Raw genomic sequence first — 18392 nt, forward strand, 5'->3', positions numbered from 1 at the left:
TTTTAAAGAGTTGTAAAATGACAGGATCAGAAAGCTGCCTTGTAGCCCTGAAGGAAGTCCAAAACTCTCCCTGAAATTTATAAAAGAAAAAATGGCTCTATCTTAGCTTCCCTGCCTTGCAGAGCCAGGAGCTGCAGGCACAGGGAATCTCAGGATCTGGTCCCAACATGATGATGGATGAATGCCAAATCTCTGTGAACAGATTGGGACTTCTTAATAGAAATTTGTAACTGTCTTTATGTTTACTTTATCTTTCTATGCTTCTATAGAACTACTAATGGAAAACAGCCTCAAGATTTATGTCTAAATTTAGAAGTACTTGATACTGAGTTTCTAAGAATTTTTTTTTAATTTCTAGTAATATTTGAATCTGATTTTATGTTTTAAAAAATGTGTTTCAGGATGTTTATTCTGAATAAATAGTGTAAGTTAAGTCTGGTCTACTCTTTTATAAAAAGGTTGCTTAAAAAAGCCTTGTGAGCTGGGCATGGGGGCACATGCCTTTAAATCCCAGCACTCAGGAGGCAGAGGTAGGAGGATCGCCAAGAGTTCAAGGCCACCCTGAGACTACATACTAAATTCCAGGCCAGCCTGGACCAGAGTGAAACCTTAACTCAAAAAAAAAAAAAAAAGAAAAGAAAAGAAAAGAAAAAGAAAAAAGAAAAGAAAGAAAGAAAGAAAGAAAGAAAGAAAGAAAGAAAGAAAGAAAGAAAAAAACAAAGAAAACAAAACAAAAAAACAAAACCCAAAAAAATAAATGGTCATATTAAAAGTCTTATGGTAAGGACAATAAAAGTTTTTGTTGGTAGTTATGAGATAAACTTACTAAAGAAGATAAACTGGAATAGAAACTTTAAATGTTGGATGTTAAATGTTTAATGAACAAGATTGTTACAGATTGTTATATAGAGTGTAAGGTAAAATATGTGGATGAAATATAAGTAAGCTTACTAGAGTGCCACAGACAAAATCATACAGTTGACTAAGGTTTGAGTAGCTTTAGATTGTGTCATTAAATTTTGTGTATGATTTAGAGATTCAAAATATTTCTTTCTGGCTCAGCAGTTAAATGTACTTGTTTACAAAGCAAGATGCACACAGTGGAGCATGCATTTGGAGGTTGTTCACAATGGCATGTGGCCCTGACAGGCCCATTCCCTCACTTTTCCATGAGACTTGTCTCCTTTTTCATTAGATCATGGCAATTTAATCCAGTTCCTCTATTCTTTGGGTATATTAGATATATCTAAATTAATTTCAGAAACTGACTTAGAGATTGGGTGGACATCTCATTTAGCTTTTAAAAGTACTAAATCTCCTCATAAAGAATATATATAAGAAAATATTATATAAAGGTAACCTGATTCTGTTGAGCTTTAAAAATTATAAAATGTTTCATGTCTTCATATTTAAGCCAAAAATGTTACTATATGATATACATTTCTTTGTTTTTATTTTGAATTCTGTTAGCAGATCTTTTGTTCATAGTTTACACTCTGTAGCCTATGTGCTTTAAATATGTAAACCCTACTTTTTGTGAATATCAGGTTTTACTAGATATTGGAATATTATAATTTGGTTTATATAAAGTCCATGGTCTTCAGCAATCAATAAGCATGCATCACAATGATTGGCTAAAACACTGTAAAAATGTAAGATGGTTCTTGTCTTGTTCATGCTAGATTTTCTGGATGATTATCACTAAGGTTATAATCTAAGTCTTATGAAAAGTGACTTACTGTGATTCTGTTCTTAGGAAAACTGAGAAGTTTCCCCATGTTTCAGGGAAATCCACTGTATACAAACAATATTAATATAGTTTGTCTAAGATTCTTATAACAGTCATAACTATGTTTTTAGTTAAGCCTTTAAATTGTTCAATGGTAAAAGACACATATTTAAGAACTTAGTTTGTGTCTGTGATATTTTCTCTAATGGATGTTACAATCAAACTTGCATAATTCAAAATAACCAGGTTTTATTTTATTCTTAAGCTATGTATAATCAGTGTCAGTCAAGGTTTCACTTAATTAAGTGTCTCATGTCTGGTATCGTAAGTCCATTGCTTACAGAAATATTGATACTTAAGACATGTTTCCTACCCTAGAAAAAATAATCTTAAATTACTGTTCTGCTTCCAGTTTAGAGAGTAGTTGGCACTTTCATTGGAATACAGACTAGCCAAAGCTGTTTTTAAACACAGATGTAAGTTTTGTTTTTTCTTTTACTGCCTTGTCTTTTCCTGGCATACAATTTCTAGATTAAATCAATTGGTTTAAACTTATTGATAAAATATTGTTTTCAGGGCTACTAAAATGTTCTGCCTATACTTATAAGTGACAGATACTTAAAAAGATAGACTAAACTTAAATATTAATCAGAATGATTTTAAAATTATTGTGTCATTCTCTAACCAGATCTGCTTTGCCTGCCAGATATGTTCTGTACCTTTATAACTAATTTGCTTTAAGAATCAAAACGTACAATCTCTCTGAGTGATTAATAACCATATGTAGAAGCCAAACTCAATTAAGAACATTGGAGTTAGAATGATAACCAATGTTTTTGGTTCCTGCTCCCAGGTCAGAAGGCTATAAGAGATAGTGAGACATTTGCTAACTTCTAAACTCTGGCAAGTTACCTATATTCTTGATCAGAGAGGGTAGAGTAACCCAAAAATGAATTTCTCGTCAATGTCTCTGCAACAGGAGAGTCACATCAGAGGAAAATCAGTCCTCCATGTCCCACAAAAGAGGGAGGGCCACTTGGTCAACACAGCCTTGACTTATCCTAGCAGATGACAATGCTGAGAATTATAAATTTCCTCACAGGTCCCTAAACATCTCTCCTACAGTGCCGTTATTGACCTCCAAAATATACAATTAATTATGGCAGCCTACATGGTCTTAATCATCCTGTTAAACATATATATATATATCATAAACAAAATTTCAGACTAATAAGCTCCCCTGTCTGATGCTTGCTTACAATACTAAACTCTAACATTAACTCATGCCTTCTGCCTCTGCCTGTTCCTGATTATTTCTAAACTTCACCTACTCGGGCCCCAGCTCCTCTCACTTGCCTTAGTTAGAATCAGAACTATTCCTTGGGCCCCCTATTTCCTTAGCCTTTACCCTACCTCATCTAGGGATAAGTATACTACCACCCAACGGGCACTCGCAAACTTAAACTCTCTCATGTTTCTACTCTTGCCCTGATCCCAAAATGCTCCTCTTGAATACACTGATGCCCCTCTGCCTCCTCTCTCTTGTTCCAAGCCATCTATCTGTCACCTCTCATCCTCCCCTTGCACCTGGAGTTTTGATGTCATAACTGTTGACAAGGGGAACAAGCTCCTTAATTCTACCTTCTGTCCTCTCACGGGGTGCACACAGCCCATCTCCCTCACCTTGTCTATAACAGATGTCACCAGTGACTTCTCTGAAGCCAACTCAATATAGGGGTGATATGAGAAACCTATCTGCCTCACTCAGGACCAAGTAGTAAAGGCATGCTACACTGGTGCTGACAAGGGGTGCTCAATATCAGTTTCACCACTCTGCCACCTTTAGACACCAAGAAACTGTCTCCTCATCACCTTCCCTGAAGGGACACCCAACAACTGCATTATCCAGCCTCTCCTGTAAGAACTCATTGCCTCTATGGTCAGTATGAAAAAATGAACCTTTATCTCTTACCATTAACAAAAGGCTGGAATGTTAAACCAGGATGGGCTCCCAAAATGCAGTATCCAAGGAAAGCAGAATGGCAACACAGGCATAAAGAAGTGGATTATCCACATTCCTCAAGAAGCTACCCAGTCATTATCTAACAATGGCCCCAAGTCATTGTTTTCTGCCCCCTTATCTCATAAGGTCATTGTTCTTGTCTCACATCCTGGCTATCTTAGATCTCCCCTAAAGGAACTTTTTTTATTCAACTTATCCATTCCTCACCTTCCCCCAACTGAAAAGCCCTGTAAAGCCCATTATCTGAAAACTCAGGTAGGTGCTTGATAGTCAGCCCTGGCAGCTTATGCTTTTCCCAAATGAAACCTTTCATCTTTGCCTCAGAAAAAAATACAAAAGAGTAGAGCAGTAGTAATGGAAGAGGGAAATGGGGAAGGGGAGAAATATAAATAATATATGAAAAATCTAATATAAAACTATTGCTTTTATGGAAATTAAAATTTAAAAGCTAATAAAAAGACGAAATAAAAACAAGTATGTCAAGTATTAAAGGGGAAAATGCACACTCATCCCAGGTCAAAGTGCTTCTGTTACCAGCAATACCATGGTGATGGAACTCCTTACATATGCTACTTAGGCTGCTTTGTGGTCCTCTACAGAAATTTACTTTCAGGAGACTGAAAACATATCTTGTATTAAAAAATTAATTTAAGAAATAAATCAAGACTGATGAGTGGCCAACTCTCATTTTAAAATTTCTCCACTCAACAGAATAAGTCTTTGAAACATTTCTATGAAACACAATTTCTTTAATTTGAGCTGGAGCAGCCTGTGTTCTATATTTCTTTAATGTAAACTGGAGCATTCTGTGTTCTGTATTTCTTACCCTTCATGACATAGAGGTCACAGACTTACTGTGGAACAAGTTAGGATCACTTACATATTATTCTAAATTTAGATTTGGCCCAGAATTTTTGCTGAAATAATGAGAGACATGGTAATAAAATGAAACTGTGTCACTTTATCACTTTATACTTGCAGAGGAAAATTCATAAAATAAATTGTCCTTAAAGAAACCACTGAAACTATCAAACTATACCTACTTAAAATGATTAAGTCACGTTATCCCCTGATGAACTGTGCCTGAATTGTTTTCTAAGTGACCTTGTAGCACTTCCTGAATAGCCTTTCTTGACAGGCATGTACAAATACACACCTATGTGACAATAGCATCACTGTACCCTGTTAGTACTCAGTTTGGATATTTGACACTTTGAGACGCTTCCCAAGTGGCATTCTAGTCACTTTGTCTCAGAAGAATATTTAATAAATTTAATATGTGCTTATTGATTCCCTGCTATGCAAGTGAAGTAGAAAAACTCTCAAGGGTAATTACAACTAAAGAGATAGGGCAAAATTCCACAAAACTCTTAAAAAATATTCAAACAACTCAATCAATAATAGACTGATTAGTATGAGATTACTTTAAGTTGGACACTAATGAATAACACCTTTAATAAATTATAGATAAAAAATTCTATCTTCTGGTTGTATTGACTCAATAGTTTCCATTCCATACAGCATATAATTATATTTTAAATAACAAAATTAATATATAGGCAACAAATAACCGGTCCATCAGGAACTCCTCAGGAATGCAGATCACTCTCCAGGAACCACCTCCTCTCTTCCTGTTTTCTGGACACTCTACAGCTTCTGTACAGATGTCAAATTCTCACCCTTCATGAGTAGCAACCTCCATAACTTGATTTGCAATATCTTCAGAAAACAGCTCATCAAAATTACAACTAACCCTTATCCCCTTACTCTTTGCAATATACAATAAATATGAAGACAAAGGAGTATCTCAGCTCAGAGGTGCCTTCATTTACATAACAGATATTTATTGAGATTCTCCTGCATTCTAGGCATCAATAAATGGTGGTGTAAAACCTTAAAGAATGCCTTTCAGTGATGACAGGAAAATACAGATACAACACACAGACATCACACAAAGGCATAAATACATACACATTATGTGTGTGCAGGTAGTATATGTCATGTGATTGCAAGCTCAGTGAAACAAAACAGATGAGAGAAAGGAAAATGAAAGCTATGGGAAGGGGAATGAGGTAGTTAACAATACAATTTTACATAATATAATGAGGAAAGATGCAGTAGGTACCACTATAGAAAATAGTTCCACTGTCCTGCTGAGGAAGAGAAAAACATATTGTGTGGTCCTATGTGCATAATGTTACTAAGGCTATACAATTCTTGAATTCAGGATAATGTAGCATACTGAGGAACTTCAACCAGAAAGTCTTTATGGAGGGAAAAGAATTGCTGCTATAACATTAGTTATCATGAATTCTTGAGCACAGAGTGGATTAAAGACTCAATAAAGAGTACTCATGTGAAGTAAAAGGAATAGTTCATTAATCCATTCATTTAAATATTACTAAATATTGTTACATGCTAGATATTAGCCAATTTTTGTAACACAAGAGGAACTAAACCTTTGCCTCCTTGCTATTATTTTGCAGAAAGGTTGCTCTGTGTGCTACAAAAGTGTTGTAGTCAGATTCCCATTGCTGATAGAAATCATCCCAACCAAGAGTAGGTTATGGGAAAAAAGAGGTTTATTGGGCTTACAGACTTGAGGGGATGCTCCACGATGGCAGGGAAAACAATGGCATGAGCAGCAGATGGACATCACTTCATAGCCAACATCAGGAGGACAACAGGAGAGTGTGTCAAACACTTGCAAGGGGACACTAGCTATAATATCCATAAGCCCACCCCAAACAATACACTGGCTCCAAGTGGCATTAATTCCCAAATCTCCATCAGCTGGAAACCTAGCATTCTGAACTCCTAATTTTATAGGGGACACCTGAGTCAAACCACCACAGGAGGAAACACACAAATGCAATTGAGGACCACATCAGTAGTCAGTGATATATATATGTAACAAATGAATCCAAGAATATAGCTTCACAGGACATAAACTTATTTAATGTGACCAAGAATCAGTGGAACATGGCAGAAAAGAGGAGGTTCTATTGACTGGAAATATGGACGAGTTGGTTTGAGGATTAATTTTTAATAATAGTAGTACATTCTCTCTATAGCATGTAAATTACATTTTCATATCCGTGATACTGTCAATGCTATTGATTAGTTTTAAATTAGCTTCAGAAGAGGATGGAACTGATACAAATACAATAAGAGTAACTGCAAAGAAAACATGAGAAACAAGGGACAGTTGGCTCTTTTACACTAAAATAGAATGGACTTAATTCATAAAAGATCACAGGATATACACTAAAAGATTAACAAAAGAAAAAATAATCAAAGAGGAACTGCGTATTGAGCAAGAAAAAAAGTCAAGGTCTATAAAGTTTGGGAAGTAGGTAATGAGCAGGACTACAGAGGCACCCTGTGAACCATCTGAAGTGCTGGTTTTTATACTAAGAAGAAAATAACAGACAATATGAGCAAGGTTTAAAGAGAATGAAATACATTTTAGGAAACTTATTTATTCTAATTTTGGGTTTTTATTTATTTATTTTATTTATTTACTTGAGAGAGAGGGAGATAGTGGGCATACCAGGGCCTTTTACCACTGCAAACAAGCTCCAATAACATGCAACCCTTTGTGCATCTGTTTTGTATGGGTAGTGGGCAATTAAACCTGGGCCTTCAGGTTTTGCAAGCCAGCATCTTTAACTGCTAAGCCATCTCTCCTGCCCTGATTTTTGTATTTTAAATGACTTTTATTGTAGTATGGCATCATAATTCATAATTGTTCTAGTTTGTTATTAGTTATTGCTAATCTCTTACCCCACTTAATTTGATAACTAAAGGCAAAAACACTATATATCTATTTCATTTTTGGTTTCAAACATCTACAGAATGTATTAGAACATGTGCCCTGTTAATAAGATTGGAACTAATATATTCATTATATATATATATATATATATATATATATATATATATATATATATATATATATATAATTTGTTGTATTTTTAGCTATTCTGTGTTTAACTTTTCCACAAAATTATTAGTGAATATAAACAATGTTTATATTCACTATACCTAATGTATTTAGATCATGTTAGTTCCCTTGTTACTTTATTTTTCATTTATTTTTTTAAATTTTTGACAATCTCATACATAGGGACAGTGCATTTTGATCCACCCACTTACCCTTTCTTTCTTTTGTTTTTAAATTAAAAACATGTATAGATATGTTATGTGTTGGCACCATCTTTGCCCTTCTCCTTGCCCCCATTCCACAGAAGATTCTTCTCAGTGGTGTTGCAGTTATTTCCCATGGGGTTTTTGGTTATACATGTGGGAGCAGCAGTCAGTTATTGGGGGGAGGCAGTGCCTTGGGGCACGACATCCCAACCTGTGGCTCTTACAGTCTTTCCACACCCTGTTCTGCAAAATTCTCTGAGCACTGATGGGTGTATTTTAAGTCTATTTCAGTGATGAGCTCTTAGGAGCCTCTGGATCTTGGCCTTGATATGTGTAGAGTGTCCTTGGCATCTGTCTCCTTCACCCTGGCATTGTCAAGGTCATGGAAGCAGCACTCCTGCTGGTCTCCTCTCTTCCCCTGTGGTTTCACCTGGACCTTGACTGGGATGTGAGGAGTGGTTCATCTCCTCAGGCATTGTTCTCTTTCTGCTAGCACACCCTTTTCCATTTTTGCCTCTCACAAAATCCTTTTTTCGTTCCATTAGAGCTTCATCCTTCTTCCATGAAACTCTTGTTAAGTTTAATTTTGCAATATATTAGAAACCTGTATTAGAGCAGAGCAAGAAGGACATGGATTAGAGACCTGAGATGCTCAGACAAGTCATTACAGTGATCATGCACATAACAAAGCAGAGCTTAGTGGCTAATTGGACATGGTCAATGCAATAATAGAGTAAGTCTGCAGTAGATTCTAGAGAATGATGTCAAAATCTCGAGAATCAAAGCACATTTGAATTCTGGATGAAGGGCAGATAGATGTCACTGTGATGAATGGGATCCAACTTGATGTGATCTAGGCTTTGCAGAATCGAGTTGAGAAGTGCCCTCTTGCTAATTGTGTGTGTGTGTGTGTGTGTGTGTGTGTGTGTGTGTGTGTGTGTGCGTGTGTGTGTGTGTTTCTGTGTTCATTTGAGGATCCCTTGTTTCTATAAAGGAATGGCAGACTCTAGCTCTATGCAAATGGTTGAGGAACTTAACCCAGGCCTTCAGGTTTTGAAGAAGGCACCTTAAAACACTGGGCAGTCTCCTTTGGCTTGCTTATCATCTTAAAGTCCCTCAGTGAATTACCACTTTTCTACAATGCCCCCCACCTTGATGCCCCACTATCATTTCCAGGCCCCTACAATTTCTGCTTATTTCTCCTGTTTCTCCTCAGCATGTTTACTTCTGTCTGCCAATTGGTATGTCTTTGCTCAAGCAAATGCTTATTATTTCATCTTGAGGAATCTAGCTCTAGAAAAAGCCTCATGGGTTTCTTGAGATCTTTACTAATGCCTCTAGTCAAGAACCATCTCATCTGAGAAACACTCATTAAAAAACCTGAACTTAGGGCTGGAGAGATGGCTTAGAAGTTAAGCACTTGCCTGTGAAGCCTAAGGACCCTGGTTCAAGGCTTGATTCCCCAGGACCCATGTTAGCCAGATGCACAAGGGGGCACACACATCTGGAGTTCGTTTGCAGTGGCTAGAGGCCCTGGTGTGCCCATTCTCTCTCTCTCTCGCTCTCTCTCTCTTTCTCTCTGCCTATTTCTCTATCATTCTCAAATAAATAAATAAACAAAAACTTTAAAAACTGAACTTAACTGACAATCATTTCTTCTCTCCTTATCCTTGTTTTTCTTCTTAAACTTCATCATAAGTTGGTTGATTATATATTTATATTCTTTTTTATTGTGAATTTATTTTATTGACAATTTCCATAATTGTATGTAATAACCCATGGTAATTACCTACCTCCCCCTACTTTTCCCTTTGAAACTCCACTGTCCATCATATCCACTCCCCTCTCAATCAGTCTCTCTTATTTTGATGTCATGTTCTTTCCCTCCTATTATGATGGTCCTGTGTAGGTAGTGTCAGGCACTCTGAGGTCATGGATATCCAGGCCATTTTCTGTCTGGAGGAGCACCTTTTTTTTTGCTCTTACATTCTTTCTGCCACTTCTTCTGCAAAAGACCCTGAGCCTTGGAAGATGTAATAGAGATATTTCAGTGCTGAGCACTCCTCTGTCATTTCTTCTCAGCACCATGTATTCTTATATACAAATATTGACCTTTTTGAGAACAGAAAATGTTTATTGTATTGCCAGTGTGTAGAACATAGAACATAATATATATTCAACTCATACTTGTCTACTGACTATAGAGTTTGTTTGTTTCTTTCTGATCATATAGGCCCTATTCTTACTTCTAAGCTTTTAAAACACATGTAAGAATGTTTTAAATAAATCTTTATCAACTTCTAGATTAACCAATATTATTCATTTTTATTATAAAGTCTGATATTCAGAAGATAATGAAATCTTATGACAGACATTTTGCTACAATTATTATTTACTTATTCCTTTATAATAAATCAACAGCATTGGTTTCAAATCTATTTCTACCAGTTGGACGTGTCAATCCAATTATGTAAAGTAATTTATTATGATGACAAAAATCAATATAATAGAAGTGTGAAGGGAAAGAATGTTGTTTCTGTGAAAACAAATTTGAATAATATGGAAAGATTTGATAAATGGAATTTATATTTAAAATCATTGTTATTGGCTGACAAGTACAAAAGACTGAAAAAAACTATGAACATCCAGAAATGCTCCTTGAGAAAAATTTTAACACGTATTTATAGTCTTGTTTTAAATCTGTTCAAATTGAAAATCTTAGATGTAGCCTTGTGAGTGTGGAAAGGGAAAGGAAAAGGTAAAAATCGTGACTCAGCAGAAAAAAGTAGAAAATGTACATTTATATGTTTAGATTAAATTAAGTATTTAGGATATTTATGAATAATTTAATATCCAATGATCTGGAGTACTTGACATTAACACCCAGAATTTATCAAGTAATTTGATTTATTCCTACCCTCATCTTATTGATGCCCCCTATTTTCCTCATATTTTTCACATCTCAGCACCAATAGAAACAAAATTTCAACCTGTGTTCCCAGCATCTATTATAACTAGTTGACCATCATCTATGTTACAGAATAATAAGCCTCATGTAGAGTAACAGAATTTTTTATTTTCACTGGACGTGGGCATGATAGAGAAGAGATATCTCAATGTCACCCCTAACCAGAAGATGAACACCACATACTTCTCTTAGAAAATAGTATCAAGTTCATCCACGGCAACAGCAACCAGGGCTTACTCACCCAGTCCCCCAAATTCTTGTTCCATTTCTTATTCTACTCCAATTTCATTCTCATTCATAGCTTTTGAAAATGCCTTCAAATATGACTTTCTATTTGGGGACAGATTTTTAGGTGGCTTCTTTGTTTATTTGTTTTGCTTTGCTTTTTTTTATTTTTTTTAATATTGACAACTTCCATAATTACAGACAGTAAACCATGATTATCCCCCTGCTTTCCCCATTACAATTTTACTCTCCATTACATTCCCTTCCCCTCTTAATCAGTCTCTCTTGTATTTTGATGTCATCATCTTTTCCTTCTATTATGATGGTATTATTTAGGTAGTGAAAGGCACTGAGACATCATGGATATCCAGGCCAAATTGTGTCTAGAAGATTGCATTGTAATGAGTCCTACCCTTCCTGTGGCTCTTACATTCTTTCCACCACCTCTTCTGCAGTGGACCCTGAGTTTTGGAAGGTGTGATAGAGATGTTTCAGTGCTGAGCACTCCTCTGTCACTTCTTCTCCACACTATGATGCCTTTTGAGTCATCCCAGAGGTCACCACCATCTGAAAAGAGAACCCTCTCTAACAAACAGTGAGAGTAGCATTAATATATGGGTATGAATATTAAGAGATGTGCTTACCAGGCAATTTTTGGTGAGCATAATATATGCATTTAGCCAACACCAGCAGGTGTTACACCCCTAGGGCTCATGACCTCCCCCATCATAGGTTTTTCAGTACCAGGCATATATGCTCTCTATGAGCAGGCCTATAGTACATGAGACTATTGTATCCATTGGCTCATTTGGCCTGCGTGGCCAAATTTAAGGCTTACAGTGTCCACTGTTATTTACCTCCACTGATGACTTCTCTCACTCACCCATGGTGCTGCATGCAGCATAGCTTTATCCAGCTTTGTGTAAACTGACCTACACTGAGGAGGCTCAGCTCCAGCAAGATTTCTCAGCAAACTTGCAGCCCACCCATGTGGAGTCTTTAGCAGTAGGGTTTTACCATTGACTCATGGTGGGAAACCAAGAGCCTTGACAATGGCCTATAATGTTTTGGGGGCATCAGAAACTTCCCTAGCCAACAACTCACTGGAAGATATCCCATCCCTGACACTGAACATTTTATAGTAACAGTGTATGGCTTCTGGGCCATTGGCCAAACAAGTAGGTTTTCATATGTCTCATTCATACCCTTTTAGATTTGGATTAAACCTTTCCCCTCACACCCTTCCATTACTTAAGCACTTCCCCTGACCTCACTTAGACCATTCCTCCCCCAGAAATCTCTTACTCTACTTACATAAGAGATTTATTATTCTACTTACATTTATACAATAGTAGATGGCTTTTATGAATACATATAAATTGGGCTGGAGGAATAGCTTAGAGCTAAGGTGTTTGCTTGCAAAGCCAAAGGACCCAGGTTTGATTCCCCAGGTCCTACATAATCCAGATGCACAAGGTGGTGCATGCATCTGTAGTTTATTTGTAGTGACTGAGGCCCTGACATGCCCATTCTCCCTCTCTCTCTCTCTCTGTTTCTGTCTGACTCTTTCTTTCTCTCTGTCTCTCAAATAAATAAATAAATATTTTAAAAAAGAATACATAAAAGTTGTTTAGGTCCCATGATGTGTGTTTGGAGTGGTGGGGTATGGTGATGTGAGTCTTCATGTGCTTGCCTGTAGAGGTAGATGTTTGTCCATGGTGGCTAGAGGGAAATGTCAAGAATTCCACTCCAGTACTCTCTGCTCTTTATTGGTTTTTAAGAGAGAGAGAGAGAGAATTTGTACATCATGGGTTCCAGCCACTTCAATTGAACTCCAGACACATGTGCCAGTTTGTGTGCATTGTGTATTTGCGCCACCTTGTGCATCGGGCTTATGTGGGAGCTGTAGAATCAAACATGGGTTCTTGGGCTTTGCAGTCAAGGACACTAACTATTAAGCCATCTCTCCAGCCACTCTGTATTGTTTTGAGCCAGTCTATTTGCTGACTCTGGAGCTTTCATGGCTCCTGTGATTCTTTTGTCTCTGCTCCCCATTGGGCTGGGGTTGCAGGTACACAAGGCCATACAAATTGAAATTCAAACCCTGGCACTTTCAGGCCCAGTCAGGCCTCATGCTTTTGCAGGAAGCACACTTAACCACTGAGCCATTTCTTCAGTCCTGGGTAACATGATTTTGAGACTGGAGAGAAAGAAGTGTGCAGGCTAGAGATTGGGAACATTAATAGAGATTGATATTAAATAAGATGTATACCCCATAAGGAACAATCAATGTGCTCCAAACAGCACCACAAATATGGCTTTGACAAGGTTGAAAAACAATGGAAAAGAAAATTATTTCTTAAAAGACACAAAACTATACCTAATACCAAAACAAACACTACTGGTATCATTTCAGCTTTCTCTGTTCTCTAAAGGGAAGTGAAATTAATTTTCTCATATGCATTCCTTCTTCCAAAATTATATCTACCTTGCTTTGTACCAGTCTTTTAAGCTATTGCATCTGATAATATTTTATCACATTTGTATGGCTAAGGAAAGGAGATAAGGAGTTTTCTACAGTGCAATACTTCTAGAACTAGCTATCCAGGACTGCCATAACAATGGTACCAAATACAGAGTGGCTTAGAATAATAAATGCTTATTGTCTTGTAGATCTAGGGTCCAGAAGCTAAAATTCAAGCTATCAGGAGGACCATTCATTCTCAAAGCTGCTACAGAAGGCTATTCGAAGCCTGTCTTCCAGTTTTATGTGCTTCTTGGTTTATGACCACTCCCCCTTTATACTAGTATCACTGGAGTAGAGTAGACCCCTATTTGAGACAGCATTGTCATGCCTTTAATAAACCAGTCCAGAATCATCACATGCTGAATTTTCCCTGTTGTTGTATGAGTTCACCTCAGTTTAACCAGTTGTACCACCTACTGAAGCATCCTATTTCCAATCATATTGCATTCTTAGGTTCACTGGTTAGGATATCAACATAGCAATTTTGGAGGAACAAAACCCACAACACACCTAATACATAAACTGTATGTAACAGAAAATTTATTTAAATTCATAAGAGAGATTAAGAACTGAATCAAAAATGGAGTGAACAAGTCAATGAATAGCCTTGCCTTCTCCTGCTTCTTTTCTGTACCAAACCATGTCAATCCCGTGGCTTAACTTCTGGAGGTCATGTTCACTTTGCCAACTTTAATGAGAGGAATAAGCTAACTCGGCTGATCCACAAATTGACAGATACAGTTTCTTAAAGAACTTTGCATTTCTCAGATTTATCAAACTACATTTTAACAGTATAAGTGGCGATCATTACTTTTTGCTTGTGTATATGCATAAGGTGGTAAGGATGTGCACACTATATGTCCGTGCAGCGTGCTCCATGCACTTACCTGTAGCGGGGCACCTGCATGCAGTGGTTGCAGGGCGATGCCGGTTTCCCTTCCATTGTGCTTCCACCTGTTCTTATATGACACGGAGTCTCGTACTGATACCACAGGGTTTTTTGTTTGTTTGTTTGTTTGTTTTTTGGGGCTTTGGAGATTGTAATTTCTGGTGAACTACAGCACTGAGGTTACAAATATGTATGTTAATGTGGGCCCAGGAGATCAAACTCCAGAGATCTCTTCAGGCTCACATTTTTTCACAGGAAGTGCAATTAACAGCTAAAATAGCTCTCTGAGCTGTATCATCTTTAAAAATTGGCACATGTATGTAAAGTACTGTGGTGTGCATATAATAGTTTTTGTGAGTGCACAGATGAATATAAAGTTTTATGTTCAGATTGTTTGGTCCCCACATTTTGGCAACTTGGGAGGCAGATCCTCAATGAAGAAGGTATATGGCTGGGATGGACCTTGAGGTTTACTAGCTGCTAGCATGCCAGTGTTAGCTAGCTCACTCTACAGCTACTGTTGTCCACCTGATGTTGGAAACTAGTTGATGTCCAGCCTCTGCTCTTCCATCTTTTCCCTGTCCTCATCAAGCTCCTCCTCAATTCTGCAAGCCAAAATGAGCTTTTTCCTTCCACAAGCTGATTCTCATCAGGTGTTTCCTACAAGCCACAAGAAGGTAAACACAGCAACTTGCATGTCGAAGCCAAAGGAAAGCACGGGGTGTCCTCATCTTTTCACTCATCTGCCTGTTTCCTCAACATGGAGTCTCTCACTGAATCCAGAGCTGCTAATTGTTGGCAGTTTTTTTTTTTTTTTTTCTTTTTTTTGGTCAGGCAGCCTTAGCATCTCTCTGGTCTCTTCACCCCCACAAGACTGGGGAAACAAGGTAATAGGTTAACACCCAACTGTTTTACATGGCTGCTGGAGAATCACACTTGGACAGTCCTAGGTCCTCTCACATCCTCATAAGTAAACATCAAGTGCTTTATCTCCCCAATCCTCCCCCCATCACGTTTTGTCACAAATGCAAACTTTACTCTAATTAGGAATGTAATTACTCTAGTGTTGAAAAGTTTGTAATTTTCTAATGAAAAATACATGAGTAAGCACAATGTATATGAGGAATTATTCTTTCAAATCTTGCAAAGGAGAAGCAAAGAGTACTTAAATCATGATTTCTTTAATAGGAAATGGGAATACCAATATAAGAATGACAATCTGAGTGCCATATTGAATTGGTAGAGTGCCCAGGCAGGAACCACAACATGAAAGTGAAGTTCTACACATTTTTTTCCTTGAACAGAGAGCTCATCACATAGCTAGTTAAATAAATAAAGCAATGAAATATTCAGCTGCATAGGTATTTATTAACCCACTGATAATTATAAAACTCTGTAGAAACTATAGCTTTGTCAGTTTTACTATGACTTTAGGATTTCTACTTTATTTGGTTGTTGTTGAAAGATGTTTTTCTGCCCCTCTAAAGGAACTTTATTTCATAGTGAGACAGTTGTTACTTTAAAGTATGCATTAGCACTGCTTACATCTTCTATTAGAAATACTGGGTGATTCATCTTCAGGACAAGCCTCTTACAAATGATTCATTAAGCTCACCATGAAGTTTTAATCATAGAAAAATCTAATGATGGCAACAGTGATGGCTAAAAGACACAAACACACGCATGGTCAGGCACACACATATACTTGCATATACATTTTGCAAAACTTTTAAAATATTAAAAATAATTTTCTTTGTCTATTATAAAGATAACAGTCTTAAGAAAACAAGAGAATAAACATATATTTGTCCTTAAATACTTGATTGAATTTTTCAATAGTACAAAGAGCACAAGAGCTTATGATGTTTTCCAATTGTCTTAACCATGGTGACTTTTAATAATAATATGTTTTCAGCCTATTTCAATCTTTTAATTATTACCTTCCCACAGAGAAGCCATTTCTTTTCATTTCTCTCAAATTTCACTTCCTCTCTCTTTATTTTTAATTAACAGTACTACCTCTCAGTGAAACAGCCTGTACTGAATCTAGAGGTATATTCCTTGATTCAGCGAACTTACACAATGTTGCCACCTGAATTTTGGTGAAACTGTTATAAGATCTGCAGATACCATGGAGAGTTGAGGCAATATGCACACTGAAACCACAATACTACAACATTTCTGTTGTGTAATCTCTTTTAGAGGAAAAGATGAGAAGCATTTGCTCCCCCAGAGCAGGGCACCCTCAACAAACAAACCACCAAGTCTGGCAGTTTACGTTGGTGAATGAATGGGCATGGGAAGAGGTGTGACCTATAGCAGTGTGGAGATCCCTAAGCAGGAGGCTTGAAAGATTACATCCCAACATGAGTAACAACCTCCCTGTGGCGGGATAGGTAGAGCTCCTATCCCTTGATCTTCCAACCTCTATATACTCTATCTCCCTCAGAGGTTACAAACCCCATCCATTATTGCCGACAGCTGGAACAGGGGCAGCTGAAATCTCAGGTAAAAGTCTGACAATCCTCCCACACCATCCCTTTCTTATATGAGGACCTGCTTCTAATAAAAGTAGAAATAGTTGTTTTTCTCAGAGGAAAACATCTCACAATAATTGCTTACTCACAAAGGTGAAAATAATTCTTTCTTCAAACTTGAAAAAGTATGAAAATGATAAGTGTTATAGAAGATGTAGGTCAAGAGGAAGTCTTATAGGTCAGTGGGAGGGTATAAACTGAGAAAAATGACTTTGAAAAACAAATTTAAATTATAGTACAAACTGAAGGATGATCATGCCATAAGACAAGAAATTCTAGCTTAGGTCAGGACCCTGAAGAATGGCATGCATGAGTGCATAGAGCCGTGGTTATTAGGACAATACTCATAAAGTATAACATCTGGCCTGTAGGATGGTATAAGGGATATCCAGCAGAATGGTGTGAGACATCAAATGTTATATTTTATGCACCATTGTTACTATATCTTAAGCATGTAATTTTTTTTAGTAATTTAGTTTTAGAAAACAAGCAATAAATAAATCCAGAAACTAATATGAATCAGTGAAAATGAAAGAAAACTATTGGTGTAAAATAAATTTTAATGTTTCTCTACTTATGGAGAGTTTGAGAAAAGGAATACTTTTAATTGGGACATTAACCCAAAGCAGAGTTTTAATGGCTGCTTGATAAATTCACACTAAATCCATAATACCAGCCCATGCCATTTATTATTTACTCAGTAAGTTTGGAATCTCAGTGTAACAGTGAGAACTCCATTTTTTATCCTAACACTAATTCTTCCCTGGCCTTGATTTCTGCTTCAACAGGACATGAGCTATGGACTTCTAGACTTGTGGTACTATCTGTACCAAAAACTTAGTTTACTAACATTGATTGCTGAATTAGGTAATTCTGTCTGTTTCAGATTTTATTTATCAATATTTTGTTAATATTGTGTTAAGTAATAAATGTAGTGCTCAAAATAGTATATGTAATGTGCTATGTTGTTTTTGTCAGTTTTGTTTTGTAAAGTTTTGAGTATTTTATTAACCAATGTACTAATATTTCTTTCTGTAATGTTTACTTGATACAATTTTTTGAAAAAAATGTCAGACATTATAATTTTCATCTCTAGAAGTAAATAGTATATGTTTTTTTGTTCTGCAAAGAAGAGTTTCATCTACATTCTCCAACATATGGTATCTAGCATAAAACTATGTTAATGACAGTATCTTTTGGTATTGTAATCTAGCTTACTTCTAACTAAAGTGACTATATATATATATATATATATATATATGTATATATATATATACATATATATATATATATATATATATATATATGGAGAGAGAGAGAGAAAGATTAAGAAAATATTATG

General features: G+C 36.6%; 1 pseudogene; it reads right to left on the reverse strand.

Moving 5' to 3' along the window:
• The window catches only part of LOC101614150, a 69772-nt pseudogene extending 55205 nt beyond the window's left edge, over window positions 1–14567 (reverse strand).
• Between the last annotated feature and the right edge of the window lie 3825 nt (window positions 14568–18392).

Source organism: Jaculus jaculus, chromosome 6 (genome assembly GCF_020740685.1).
Source record: "Jaculus jaculus isolate mJacJac1 chromosome 6, mJacJac1.mat.Y.cur, whole genome shotgun sequence".
In the NCBI taxonomy this organism is placed as follows: Eukaryota; Metazoa; Chordata; class Mammalia; order Rodentia; family Dipodidae; genus Jaculus; species Jaculus jaculus.